This window comes from Dermacentor albipictus, chromosome 2, assembly GCF_038994185.2.
Source record: "Dermacentor albipictus isolate Rhodes 1998 colony chromosome 2, USDA_Dalb.pri_finalv2, whole genome shotgun sequence".
Classification (NCBI taxonomy): domain Eukaryota; kingdom Metazoa; phylum Arthropoda; class Arachnida; order Ixodida; family Ixodidae; genus Dermacentor; species Dermacentor albipictus.
The window spans coordinates 155,415,966-155,428,944 of record NC_091822.1 but is presented as its reverse complement, the minus strand read 5'-3'; the positions used below and the strand labels follow the sequence as shown (position 1 = coordinate 155,428,944).

The following is a 12,979-nucleotide window of genomic DNA, read 5'->3' as shown; positions in this document are numbered from 1 at the left end:
ACAGTCTATAGAAAAAAGTCGATAAGGTGTTTTTTTTTTATCCTTCCCCTCTATGGACTACCTATAGAAGAAAGTGGATACGGTCTCTATCTATTTTTGTCCATACTTTGTCTACAGACTTTCTAAAGACGAAAGTCGATAAGGTTTCTATTTGTTTTCGTCTACTCGTAGATTATGGACGGTCTATAGAAAAAAGTCGATAAGGTGTTTGTTTCTTTTTTGTCTGCTTCCCCTCTATATGGACTACCTATAGACGAAAGCCGATACAGTCTCTATTTATTTTTGTCCATACTCTGTCTATAGACTCTCTATATTAGACAGTTAATAATAATAGTCGGCTAAGGTTTCTATTTCTTTTTCTCTCCTGGTGTATTGAATGTCTATATAAGAAAGTCGATAATATGTAATGCCGAGTTCCCATACTCCCCGCCGCGGCACCGCGTGCAACCCCGGCGCGGCGGGCAAACCGTGCAGACTGCTAGTCGTCATTCGGTGCAGCTGCACCGAACGAGGATCGCGGCGGAACAGGCAACGTCCGAGTCACAAAGGTCTTCCAGGCACCCGAAGGCCCTAATCCTGGCTGCTTCCCGGACGTACACTTCGCGAGACCAGCTGGTGAAGGTCAGATGGTGATGATGTGGCAAAGGTGGTGAATAAGTCGCGAAAGCCGGCAGACCAGGTGGTGAATTCACCACCTGGTCTGCCTCTGAGTTGTCGTGGTATTGCATGTCTATAGATTAACAATAGACAAACATCGTTAATCTGGGCCCAACCCGTGTACGCTGTAACCAAGCGCAGGTACCGGTGGATAATACGTAGCTGCGTTTGATATAAGCCACTAAAGTTGTATACTGCTGAGATTGCTGTAGAGCCTATTTGTAGACATTAGTATACACATAGTGTATACCTCCGCATTTGTTGACCACATGATATGATCTACGTAGTCGGTCTCGGCAATCCCAAGACAGTCTTCACAGTTGTCGCATCACTTTTGCGGCAGTAGAATAAAGAAAGCAAAACGCCGATCCAATTGTTATAATAGTTGTTATGAACGCCAGCTTCAGCTACAAGTGGATTCCAAACAGGCATCGAGCTAACAGCAAGGACACTCGTAATGTTTGTAGCTGACAACGCGGACTTTGTGAATGTGCGATGAACCGATGTCGCGCATGTGGTGTTCGCGTTGTGTGTCGTCCGATTCTCGGATACTTTTCACATTTTCTTCATACCTCGGCTGCGTCACTAACATAGGGCGGTTTTTTGTTGACTGATATCCTGCACTATAAACCCATCAAAGTTTCTCATTCACTTAAAATAGGTGCCAAATTATCAGAGCCCACCCAGTATTTCGCCGGCGGTATGCCTGGGCAGCCACGCATATGAGTACCTCAATGCTGTACTGATTGCTTTGACCTATCACCGGAACAGAAAATTAGCACTAACATACGTGCGGGCATCACATTTGGTGGTACGCTGGAAGATATGCTACAAGTACGCTGTATTACTAATCGACGCTGGCAATAATGCGTCTGAAACCTTTGAAGGGCCCTGTAATGGCTTTTACAAACAGCGCATTCAAGTTAGCGTTCCAGTCTCATACGATAGCCCACAGCGTTTGTCATACAACCTGCCAGCGCATTTCCTTCGTCCACGAAAAAAGATGAATAATGGTGATAAAGATGAATAAGCCACCCGTTCTGGCGCGCATGGCGCGCAGAGAGAGAGCGAAAAAAAAAAATGAAGGAGGAAAGGCGCTCACACTCCGAGCGCGCGCGCTCTCGCGCGCGGAGCTCCTGCGCATGCGCGGCGGTGCGCCATCTCAACGAGCGCGCCAGGCACGTATACGGTTGTACCGGTGTGCGGTGTCCGCCTGAACGTTGGTGTCTGTGTATGCGTGTCATCTTTGTGGCATCACACGTCAACTACACTGAACGGTAAGCTTTAGCAAAGATGTTTTGCGTCAACAGCTCATGATTATGTGAGCGCATTTCGTAGCGCGAAGCGGCTGCATGTAGCGCAGGCGACTCGGGTATAGTGTCGGTTTGTCGTTGACATGGTTTCATAACGCGCTCTTGTTCTCGCTTCTACTATTGGCCTCGAGCTCCACCACTGGAAAAGCTGGCGCCACCGTCGGCGTGACGTGCTAGGAGGGATCACGTGGACATAGCGGCCGCGTCGGCTGCTTCTGGCGCGCCGAAGCGAGCTGAAAACGAGTTTAAATTCCCTCGTAAGCTGCGGCCCTCATTTAGTGGCGAAATTTTCCCGCTTCGAGTGTCTCCTTCACAACGCTTCAAAGCACTACAATAGGTAGTGGCTGCCTTTGAAGGCGCGCAACATGGTCGGCTACTGCTCGGTGCCGCAGGGCCGGACGCACGTAACGGAGGCCAGTGTCAGCCTTATTCACACTGTTAGATATGGCGCCGTTTCCTGCGATTACTTCGAGTTCCCCAGACCACATCGGATTGCAGCACAGCTAATTGAGGAATGCAGAAGCAGGAAAGCGCATTCCAGAGAAGACACGTGCAAACAAGTTTGCGACCCCCAGGTCGTGTCCCGCCGGGATTAGAAGGGGCCCTGGGACAATGGAGCTCATTCGACCCCCTTCGTCTTTGAAGAAGGCTGTTGCCACCGCTGCGGAGCCGAGTCGCCGGGATTTGCAGGTGGGCATCGGACAATGGAGCAGGTGCAGCCCCCCTCCTTCTCCGGCCTAGAAGTGATTGCCAGTCTGCGTGGCAAGACCGCAGAGAGCCCCGACAGGTGTGCCCCGCGACACGGGCGCCTACCATTGGCTGCAAGTGGCGTCATCGGAGTGGACTCTCCCATTGGTCGAACATGACGTGACTTGCAGTGCTCGAAGGGCTTATAAGAAGCCTTCCAGAGAGACCTGAGCATTCTGGGACATGCCCTGATTCCCTGATTCACCTCTCTCGAACTTCTTGCCGCGGGCCGCAGCGTCCGAGTTGCTGCCGGTCCGTAATGTCTGTACGTCTGTTAATTGACGCTCACCTCTCCTGTACATAATATGTAAATAAATCACTCCCAAGTTTGTGGGTTTTCATCCCGACGTCCCGTCCTCCAAACCCTACATCTGGTTGGCAGCGGTAGGATCGCCTCCGAATGCATCAGCTGGTGGCAGCGCTACGGATGAACCTTCGTCAAGAGAGATCATAAGGAACCGGGAAGAGCGAAGAAGAGAGAGCCTTCGTAGAAAGAGGTCCGAAGAGACTGGGAGTATCGAAGAAGGAGCGAGCCTTCGACCCAGGGAGTCCGGAAGGAACCGGGAACAGCGGACAAATGAACCGGATGGCAGGGTGCTGCAACCGTAAGTGAGCGCGTGGTTTTTTTCCTTATGATTCGCCAGACTCAAAGGTTGTGTGTTCAATTTTGATAGTTCTGGGAATCGGGAGTTTGATGCATTGTGTGTTTGCACAAATTAATTAAGGAAAACAGTTTTAACCACCTGTCGGGGCAGCTGCCATGGATCTTAGAAGGTTGACGAGGTTAGATTTGTTGTTGGTGTGCGACGATTTGGGAGTTGAGGCGGACGAACGGATGGAAACGCCAGCTATCATAAAGGCGATTAACGATAGTGGCAATGATGATGAAAGTATTAGGCTTGCTTGGGAGGTGATACAGGAGCCACGGGAGCGTGTGCGTCGTGTACGTTTGCGAGAGCGTCGTGAGCTTAGGAGTGAGCGTCAGCGTGAAGAACGCGAGAATGAACGGAAGCAGGAGCTTCAAGAACTTACTCTTAGGTGTCAGCGTCACGAACGTGAGAAGGCACGCGAACGTGAGCGAGAGGAAAAGTATGAGAGAGAGAAGGCAGCACTGATCAAAGAGATACAGTATTGTGATCAGTTATTGGCACAGAGACAACGGCTGTCTGAGAATTCTGTAGGTAGCACAGAGCGAAAGAATGAGGAAGTGTCTAGCGGACTTTCGCCAGAAGCCGACGAGAAGAGCAGTGCCTGTGAGATTGGCTGCAGATTCTTAAGTGAAGGGAAAAGGCTAGCTGCTAACAATGCCTTAGTGGCAACAGAGGCCGTTAAAGGCCGCAAGGAGAGCGACGAGGTGCTGTGCCAACAGATGACTGTAGAGACAGCTAGGCCAGCTGCGAACAAATTGGCACAGTCACCGCGTGTGTGCGTCGCTGGTAATGTTAGCGAGGTTGCTAGCGAAGAAAGGGGTACTTCTGACCAGACAGAAGCGAGCACCCATGTAGAGCCAGATGTGCGTGCAGAAATGGAGTGCGAGCTGGACGATGCAGTTGAGAATAGTTCTCGGGGTGGCGAGCTCCGTAGCTCACGAGAAAACAACTGCATTGTTCAGGGATCGGTGCGGCTCTCCGCCAGTCTAGATAGCCTAGATAGGGATGATTCCGTTATTAATCATTCGGACTGTGCGCGTGAGACAGCGATCGATACCGACGGGCTGTGTGCCGATTCACAGCGTGAGCTGGGCAATGTAGTAGAGGGCAGTTCGCAAGAGTGCGAGTTGTCTTACTCGAGTAAAGCCTGCTGCATTGTGCCAGAGTCGGTTGAGCTGTCCGCCAGTCGAGGCAGAGAGAGAGTAGATTTAAATGTAAATCACTCAGACTGTGCGGGTAAGAGACCGATCCGGGCCGACGAAATGTGTACCGGCCAGCACGAGGCACGAGGCGACATGAAAACGAGTGCAAGGAGAAAGCGCCGTAAAAAGAAGCGCAGTAAAGACCGGAAGACGGTAATTAATGTAGCGCCGCCAAAAATGGCGAGAAACCCAAAAGGGCAGGGCGCGAGGAAGAAGGTGCGGTCGTCTAGGACGATGTTGACGCATCCAAAATGGTCGAGCCACCGGTCAAAGGGGGACCGCGAAGAATGTTCTGCGCGGACGCGGACAAAGGGCACGGGGCAGTTAACCTCCTCGTCGTTCCGTAGTTCTTTTCAAAGCTCAGCGTGCAGTTCGAAGAAACGCAAGGTGGCAGGACGAGACCAGGTGGGGAGTAGCGACGCGGTCAATCGAGTTCGTATTGAAAGCGGGGCGCGGGGACGCAAATTGGCAGGAGACCGTAACGTCTTGGGGGAGCTGATAGTGAATCAGCCCTTTTGTTGTCTCTCGGCAGCCAGAGTAGCTTTCAAGCCGCGACCAGCTCGGGGACGGCTCAGAGTATGAGTCAGTCGTAAGCAATCGGGAACGGGAAGCCAAGAGAGCTTCCATAGAAGTGAAATGTTATTTTGTTTTATTTTTGAGCATCGGAAAGTTTTCGCGATTTGAGACTAGGATTTCTTTCAATATGTAAGGTATGAGCTCTGCTTATGATTTGTTTGAGAAGCTCCGAGATTTGAAAGATGCGTTTTAAGTAAACATGTAGTCTCGCGAGATGCTCCTTAATAAGTAGATAGGCTTTTTTTTGTGTGCGTGTAAGTAACCTGAGGGTCAAGGTTATCGTCGAAAGGCCTATGGTAAAGCGCGTGTGTTATTTAACCTTCTTTCTTTTTAAGTGTTTTTGAATTTTCTAAGGTTAAGCGCGTAGATTTTCAGTGAGTGCATGATTTGCACGGAGAAGCGTTCTTAGTTCCATTAGCGCGTGTCCTGTGTGGACGGAAGGATGAGTACGCGTGGAACGAGTTATTAAAAGACGCATTATTTTAAGAGTTCTGCGGAGTGTGTAAGTCCCGCAAGTTTAATTGTTCGTTTATGTCACGTGTCCTGTAGGACTTTCAGGGAAGAAACGTGAGTAAGCGTAAGTGAAAAGTTTGCCTACAACGCAAGTACGCGTTTTGTTTAGTGACCACAAGGCTAGTGCGCTTGTGATTACGTACTTGTGAGGTTGACCAGATTGTTCAGTGGCACCATTACGTGCGATAAGTACGCCACTGCGATAGATTGGAAACATGCTGTTCGTGTAGTTAGGCCACTTAAGTTATGTTCGGCTGTTTTCATTTGTTGTTTGCATCGTCAACGACCCTTTTGTTTTGCAACAACAATAGTACTCTGGTCTTGTCGGCAATCGAGGAGAAATGGATAGCTGTTTGGAAGGGTGGTTGGAACTGTTGTCAAAATTGGGGAACTAAAAGATCAGGGTTGATTTTGACTCAGTAATAGCCTGGCGAGTCAGGGGTGAAGAGCCTGCGCTTACACGTGGGGCAGCGCTGTGTTGTTTGGTTTGTTTGACGTATGTTTTCCAGGGTCCAGGATCCCGAGGGTTGTCAAACGAGGCTCGACCCCAGTACCCTGCAGCTTCTTTCAGCGTTCCTCATGGCCAGCGAATTGAGTTCACCGGCCATTCAGAACTACCGGGGCGAGGACGAGCTGTTAGATATGGCGCCGTTTCCTGCGATTACTTCGAGTTCCCCAGACCACATCGGATTGCAGCACAGCTAATTGAGGAATGCAGAAGCAGGAAAGCGCATTCCAGAGAAGACACGTGCAAACAAGTTTGCGACCCCCAGGTCGTGTCCCGCCGGGATTAGAAGGGGCCCTGGGACAATGGAGCTCATTCGACCCCCTTCGTCTTTGAAGAAGGCTGTTGCCACCGCTGCGGAGCCGAGTCGCCGGGATTTGCAGGTGGGCATCGGACAATGGAGCAGGTGCAGCCCCCCTCCTTCTCCGGCCTAGAAGTGATTGCCAGTCTGCGTGGCAAGACCGCAGAGAGCCCCGACAGGTGTGCCCCGCGACACGGGCGCCTACCATTGGCTGCAAGTGGCGTCATCGGAGTGGACTCTCCCATTGGTCAAACATGACGTGACTTGCAGTGCTCGAAGGGCTTATAAGAAGCCTTCCAGAGAGACCTGAGCATTCTGGGACATGCCCTGATTCCCTGATTCACCTCTCTCGAACTTCTTGCCGCGGGCCGCAGCGTCCGAGTTGCTGCCGGTCCGTAATGTCTGTACGTCTGTTAATTGACGCTCACCTCTCCTGTACATAATATGTAAATAAATCACTCCCAAGTTTGTGGGTTTTCATCCGCGGAGTCCGTACCCCAAACCCTACAACACGTAGCCGCAGGACAAGAAGCTGCGTGAAGCTTGGCTCGCGAAACATAAAACCGGCAAACAGTCATCGGCTACAACTCGGGTATGCAGCAAGCACAGACGCGAGGAAGATTTCTGCTACGGCGCCCGGTCTGCGATGTTCTGAAAACGCGTACTGAGACGCTCGCCCGAGTCCGCTGCCCGACTAATGTCATGACGGTTTGTTCTATGAACTTGTCGATGCTATAGATATTGGCAAGTTCAGTGGAGTGGAAAGGCAGCGGTAAGAAGCACATTTAAAAAAAGCATGGCATATGGTCATGTTTGTGTTATGAATTAATGCACTGGATTACAAAAAATGAGCAGCGGGAAATTACACGCTGAGGACACCGATAAACATACAGTGCGACGCAACTCGAGAAATAGTATTGAAAGGTCAAAGAATTTCGAAGAAAAGAAAGATTGAATCATCGCGACGGCACATCACACGCGTCGACGTCTCTACAATGAAATTATTTTTGAACAGCTCTGATAGCGCCCACGCAACAATGGTTGCTTGTATATTGTCAAATGCTCACATTCTGCGGCCTAAAGCTCATGGCACGGTGCGAAAATGCGCGTGCGGAGAAAGCGAAAGAGTGCGCGGACAAGCATGCAGACGCGCAGTCGGTCGCTGCGAATCTGCGCGATCGCTGCATTGAGGCTTCGTTCTATTGCTCCATTTAGTTATACAAGCGCTATAAGAACATATTTCACATAGTTTGCTCTCAGCGTTTACCTACCTTTCACGCAAGAAGCTGTTTCGGGAGATTCCATCGCGGCGACCGCGCGCAGTGGCGTTCACTGTACGTATTCGGTAAAGAGATAGCATCTGTAAACGATTGTGTGCTTTCAGTTTGCCCAAGATTATTATTTAGACAGTAAGAAACTTCTCTTGTTTCGAAAGTACTTACAGAAATGTCCGGGAGAGCTCGCGCGTGGTGTTTTCAGTGAGCGCTGACAGCAAAACCTATGAGGAGCGCGCCACGTGATCCCTCATACTACGCCAGCGAGGCGCTTCCGATAGATGGCGACTCCGTAACTCCTCGCCGCCAATACGGAATGTTTTACGGCGAGCGATCGCTCGGGCTTGTTGATTTTCGCATAATAGTTTAGGGGCGTAAAGAAGGAAGCTACACCATGTTTTAACTTGATATTGAGCTACCACTAAGCGGATTGTGTATGTTGGGCAGCCAGTGTGGTAGATCTCATTTCGTGGCGCTTGATCCGGCCGCGATGAATGCTGCGCCGCATGTGTAGTGAAATTCTCGTGACACGCTTTACGTATATATCTCGAAATTGTGTTAGCATCAAGAATGTTCTGACAGACACGTATAGTTAAATAACTGCTAACGTACTCGGATGAAAGGCCGTGTTTGCGGGGCATGCATCAGCAGTGTGTGCACTGCGGTTTTCGCATTGTTTTTAAGGTAGCAGTATTTTTAAGGTTTCTGGCAACCAATCTAAATAATTTTGGGAAGTTACCGCAAGCAAAACACGAGACTTGAAGAAATGTCAAGCGAAAATCTCTAGATTCACCCAATCTATTTATATGCAACCACAAACGCTTTTGGAGCATGAAACCTGCGATAAGCTCAGTCACTCGCAGCTTCGCAACTTAGCCGAAAAAATTGGAGCACAATAAATTAGTCGCTCCGGGAAGCACCTTTACACGTTTCAGACTGAAGGCATTGCGTTTGACGGTAGTTGGAAGATTTGTTTTTTGTCTCTTTTTTAAACAGTTTAGCAGCAGAAGTTATCTTTCGAGCTATATGAAAAGCGTTAAGCGCCTTTCGATGCTTCGGGGTTATGCAGTTTACGTGCTCTTAATCTCTAGGCAGCTGCTGGCGCAGATTCGAATTGTGCCAGTCGTGCACGGTATGAAGCCCTTGTCGTGCGCAATAAGTGTTCCGGTTTTCATTACTGTTGCATGTAGTGCCGTCGTCTTGGACAGACTGCATACTATATGCGCTGTACAAAAGAAAAAAGAGCCAGATTATCAATTTGGTGGTCTTTTCTTAGTAGATAACGCACAGATTATTCAAATAATTCAGTGGACATTGCATTTGTTCTACCCTTATTAACACACCTAAGAGATCGTAACATGTTTTAGTTGATAAGTGACCTGATCAGTACGCCCCCATTCATGCGCATTCTACTGAAAGTGTGGCAAATGTATTCATCTCGAAGTATGAGAAAAGAGACAATGCAGACTGTTCTAAGCGGAAATAAATTGCAAATGTTAACGTGATTGTTCAAAACTGCAGTCAGTATGCTGAGCATGTTCGATCGGCACGGGCACATTGCATTAACTCCTGAAAAATGTGCACAGTCCAGCAGGGTATCTTTGTTTCAACAATTATTATTATAGGAATTGTTTGGGATTCTCACATTTCTTTCATTTTTATGAGTACACTGTGTGTCACATGAACCTGTCTTGAAACGAAACGTACCGTTGCTAACACCGGCGACCATTATGGTTGTCTAACTGCTTATCATACTATAATATAACGAAACATCATAATGGTACTGATTAATATTGCCATGTAGTCTTTAGTCATAGGTAAACAAAGTTATAACTAGAGGCATAAGTGGTGAGAGCAAATTATATAGAAAACTACTATTGAACCGTAAAAATAACTCATTGTATAGTTTTCCCTCACATTGTTGCATTTGTTTTACGCGTGTCTCTGTGTCTTCCGTGCTGTACTCGTGTGGCCATCAATTACGAACTTGCCGAAGCCCTTGTCAGCTTTATTAAACAAGGGATTCAAGTCAGTTGCATCTAATGCTACATGTTAAGTGACTGACGTGTTATTCGTTTCATCTAAATATTATGGACTGGCACTACTTGGCAAGCATTAAACCATAGTATTTTTTATTGCACTTAAGCTGCAGGCGTCATAGATTGCCAGAAAATTTTCATGAAAACAGCCAGGAAAGGCTTGGAAAAAGATCGGGAAACTTTAAATTGGCCACATAGGTATGCTGTCTTGTTACATGTCAAAGTTTCCAGAAAGTCTCTGTGTTAAATATATTTTTAAAACGTTTCACTTCATAAAAATTGAAGGAAATTGGTTCTATTTATTGAAAAAAAAAAGAAAGTCAAGCAGACTGACAAGGCATTTCTTACTCAATATGTTTTTTTTTTTGCGTTAACTAAACGTCCTGAACCTCGATAGCCTAGAAAAAATTTTCATCTTTCAAAGCACCTTAAATAATTTACTGTGATAGAATTCATTCGAACTATACTATCAGTTCTGTTTCCTAGGAGGTGCATATCTGTCGTGCCATGACACAAAGTGCTCGTGTGGTATTTCGGGTGCTCATGTGGTATACCTAACTTGGGAAACCTGTTAGCATGCCCAAGAGGCCTCATTACCTGCAAGAAATTAAGGTACCATATCAATACAATCAACGCATCCGCCATCTGTTGAAGTTATGGCCAATGACCCATTCATTTAAAAGTATGAGAAATACATTTCAATGTGTACTAAGCAAAATAAATTACAATCTTAGGCATGATACTGGGAATATTCCAGTCACGTCTCCTGAAAACATCCCTCTGCACGGGCATACTTAACTACCAGCCAAAAAAACTGTACAGACAGCCCAACTGGGTAACGTTTCCGCAATAAATATAGGGACCATTTGGGATAAGTACATTAATGCATCATATATGAACTTGTCATAAAAGGGAACATACTGTTGCTGACACGAGCAGCAGTTGTGACTGTTTAATTGTTCACCATACCATGCAATAGAACATTGCATAAAGGTACTGATTTGTATTGACAAGCAGCCATTAGTCATAGTTAAACCGCATTAAGTATTGACTTAGATGGTTTGAGTAAATATATTCAGCTGCTTAATGAACACACAAAGAATACACATCTGTTATTTTTGCCTCATATTGCTGCATGTACTTATTTGCAGCATACACCTGCAGCACCTTTGGGACTAATGACACAAAGGTCAAGGCCAGCCTGGCGACCATGCTTGCCAAGGAGTAGTGTAAATATTTAATCTGTTTCCATAATAGCATAAGACAAGAATTTAAGGAATTCATGTATTATATCGAGCAATAAAAACGGTTAATGTATTGCCGGTGCATTTGTTTTATTTTTTGCACTGCATGATTCAGCACTATATAAATTCTTTCTGTTTATGCAACATATATGAAAGTACAGCTGGTTCAGGAGCTTTATTAATCTACTAACGGTAATGCATAAGTGCAGATGAAAAGGAACAGGTGCACATGCATAATATCTGCATTCCATGCATTTCCATGCATTTCATATCTATAAAATGAAATGAAATACATTCAAAACGTTTTGCTACCGCATGTAATGAAAAATGTAAACTAGTAGATAGCCGCTATGGAGTTATGGCCTTATACACTCTTTGTAGACTTGTCTATAAAATGTCTGTGTCTATAGAGTGTCTATAAATTAATGAAAATGCATGTTTGTTGGCAAGTGTATGCAGAATGTCATAGAAAAAAGTGTATTGGATTATAAAGTTCTGTTTTTGTAGACTGAAGTCTAGAATGTCTATAGTATATATACATTTTGTCTGTAGACATTCCATAGACTTCAGTCTACAAAAGTAGAACTGTAAGCCTATACACTTGCCCATAGACATTATGCAGACAACTGTCTACAAACATGAATTTTAATTAATCCATAGACACACTAGACTCAGACTTTTTATAGACTAGTCCATAAAAAGTGTATGGCCATAAGTCTATAGACAGTCTATAGACTTAGACTTCTTATAGACTAGTCTATAAAAAGTGTATGGCCATAAGTCTATCGAAAGTCTATAGACAATCTATAGACTCAGACTTTTTATAGACTAGTCTATAAAAAGTGTATGGCCATAAGTCTACAGACAGTCTATAGACAGTGTATAGACAGTCTATAGACTCAGACTTTTTATAGACTAGTCTATAAAAAGTGTGCGGCCATAAGTCTATAGACTGTCTATAGACTAGTCTAAAGAAATGTCTATAGACAGTCTATAAACTCAGACTTTTTATAGACCAGTCTATAAAAAGTGTGCGGCCATAAATCTATAGACTGTCTATAGACCAGTCTAAAGAAATGTCTATAGACAGTCTATAGACTTCATAGACAAATGTCTATGGACTGTCTATGGATTTTCTATAAAAATTTTTGTAAGGGCACAGTGCGTGGGATCCGCCGAGTTTTTATGCAAAGCATATTACTAGAGCTCAACCCAGCTCCTCAGGCGCGGCGATGTCGCCTTCAATACCACGTGACACCGTGACGTCACGACAGAGGTGAAACGGGGCTCCAACTCGCGCCGTCGCTCGCGGCGTCGCGGCGGTATATAAGCAGCTGCGCTTGCCTCTGCTAGACACTCACGAGGTGAGGTGCCTCCTGGAGACGGAGCTGCTCGTTGGAATGAGAAGCGAAGGTTGCGGCGTGCTACAAAGACTGTTTCTAGGTGGCTTTGCTACGGCGCAGCGACTACGCGCCCCGCATCGGACGCGGTGAGCGTCGAGCAACGCAGCGTTCGGCGCGACAACAAAATGTGCACCTGAGCAAGCGCCGCACGCCTGAGCCGACGCCGACGACACCGGTTTTTCTGCGACACGAGCTCCTTAACGCTGTCGCGTTAAAATAAAGGCTAGTATGCTTCGCATCCTGGGCTTAACCTTAGCCAAGCCACAGCCAGTTTTTTTTTTTTTGATCGGTTAAAATAAGCAATAGTATGTCGTGTTCCCAGGAAGCCAAAAAGTCAACTTAGCAAGCTTCAAGAACGTATATTTAGCCACAACGGCTCAAATACGGAAAAAGATACTTTGAAGTCCCGGACGTCACACGGCTATGCCGGCACTGGGGTTTAAAAAAAGTGCAACTTTGGCCTTCATATTCTCTCCTGTTAATCGACCTGTTACTGTGAATTTACCGAGAATAGAGTTCTGAAAGAATACTTCCTTAGTATAAACATATTCATTG

General features: G+C 46.5%; 1 long non-coding RNA gene across 1 annotated transcript; it reads left to right on the top strand.

The window, feature by feature from the left end:
• The first annotated feature begins 1,829 nt into the window (after positions 1–1,829).
• On the top strand, positions 1,830–11,099 carry LOC135915530 (uncharacterized). The gene is made up of 2 exons (XR_010568641.1): positions 1,830–1,934; positions 10,929–11,099. It is a non-coding gene; the product is annotated as an uncharacterized lncRNA (long non-coding RNA).
• The last annotated feature ends 1,880 nt before the right edge of the window (positions 11,100–12,979 follow it).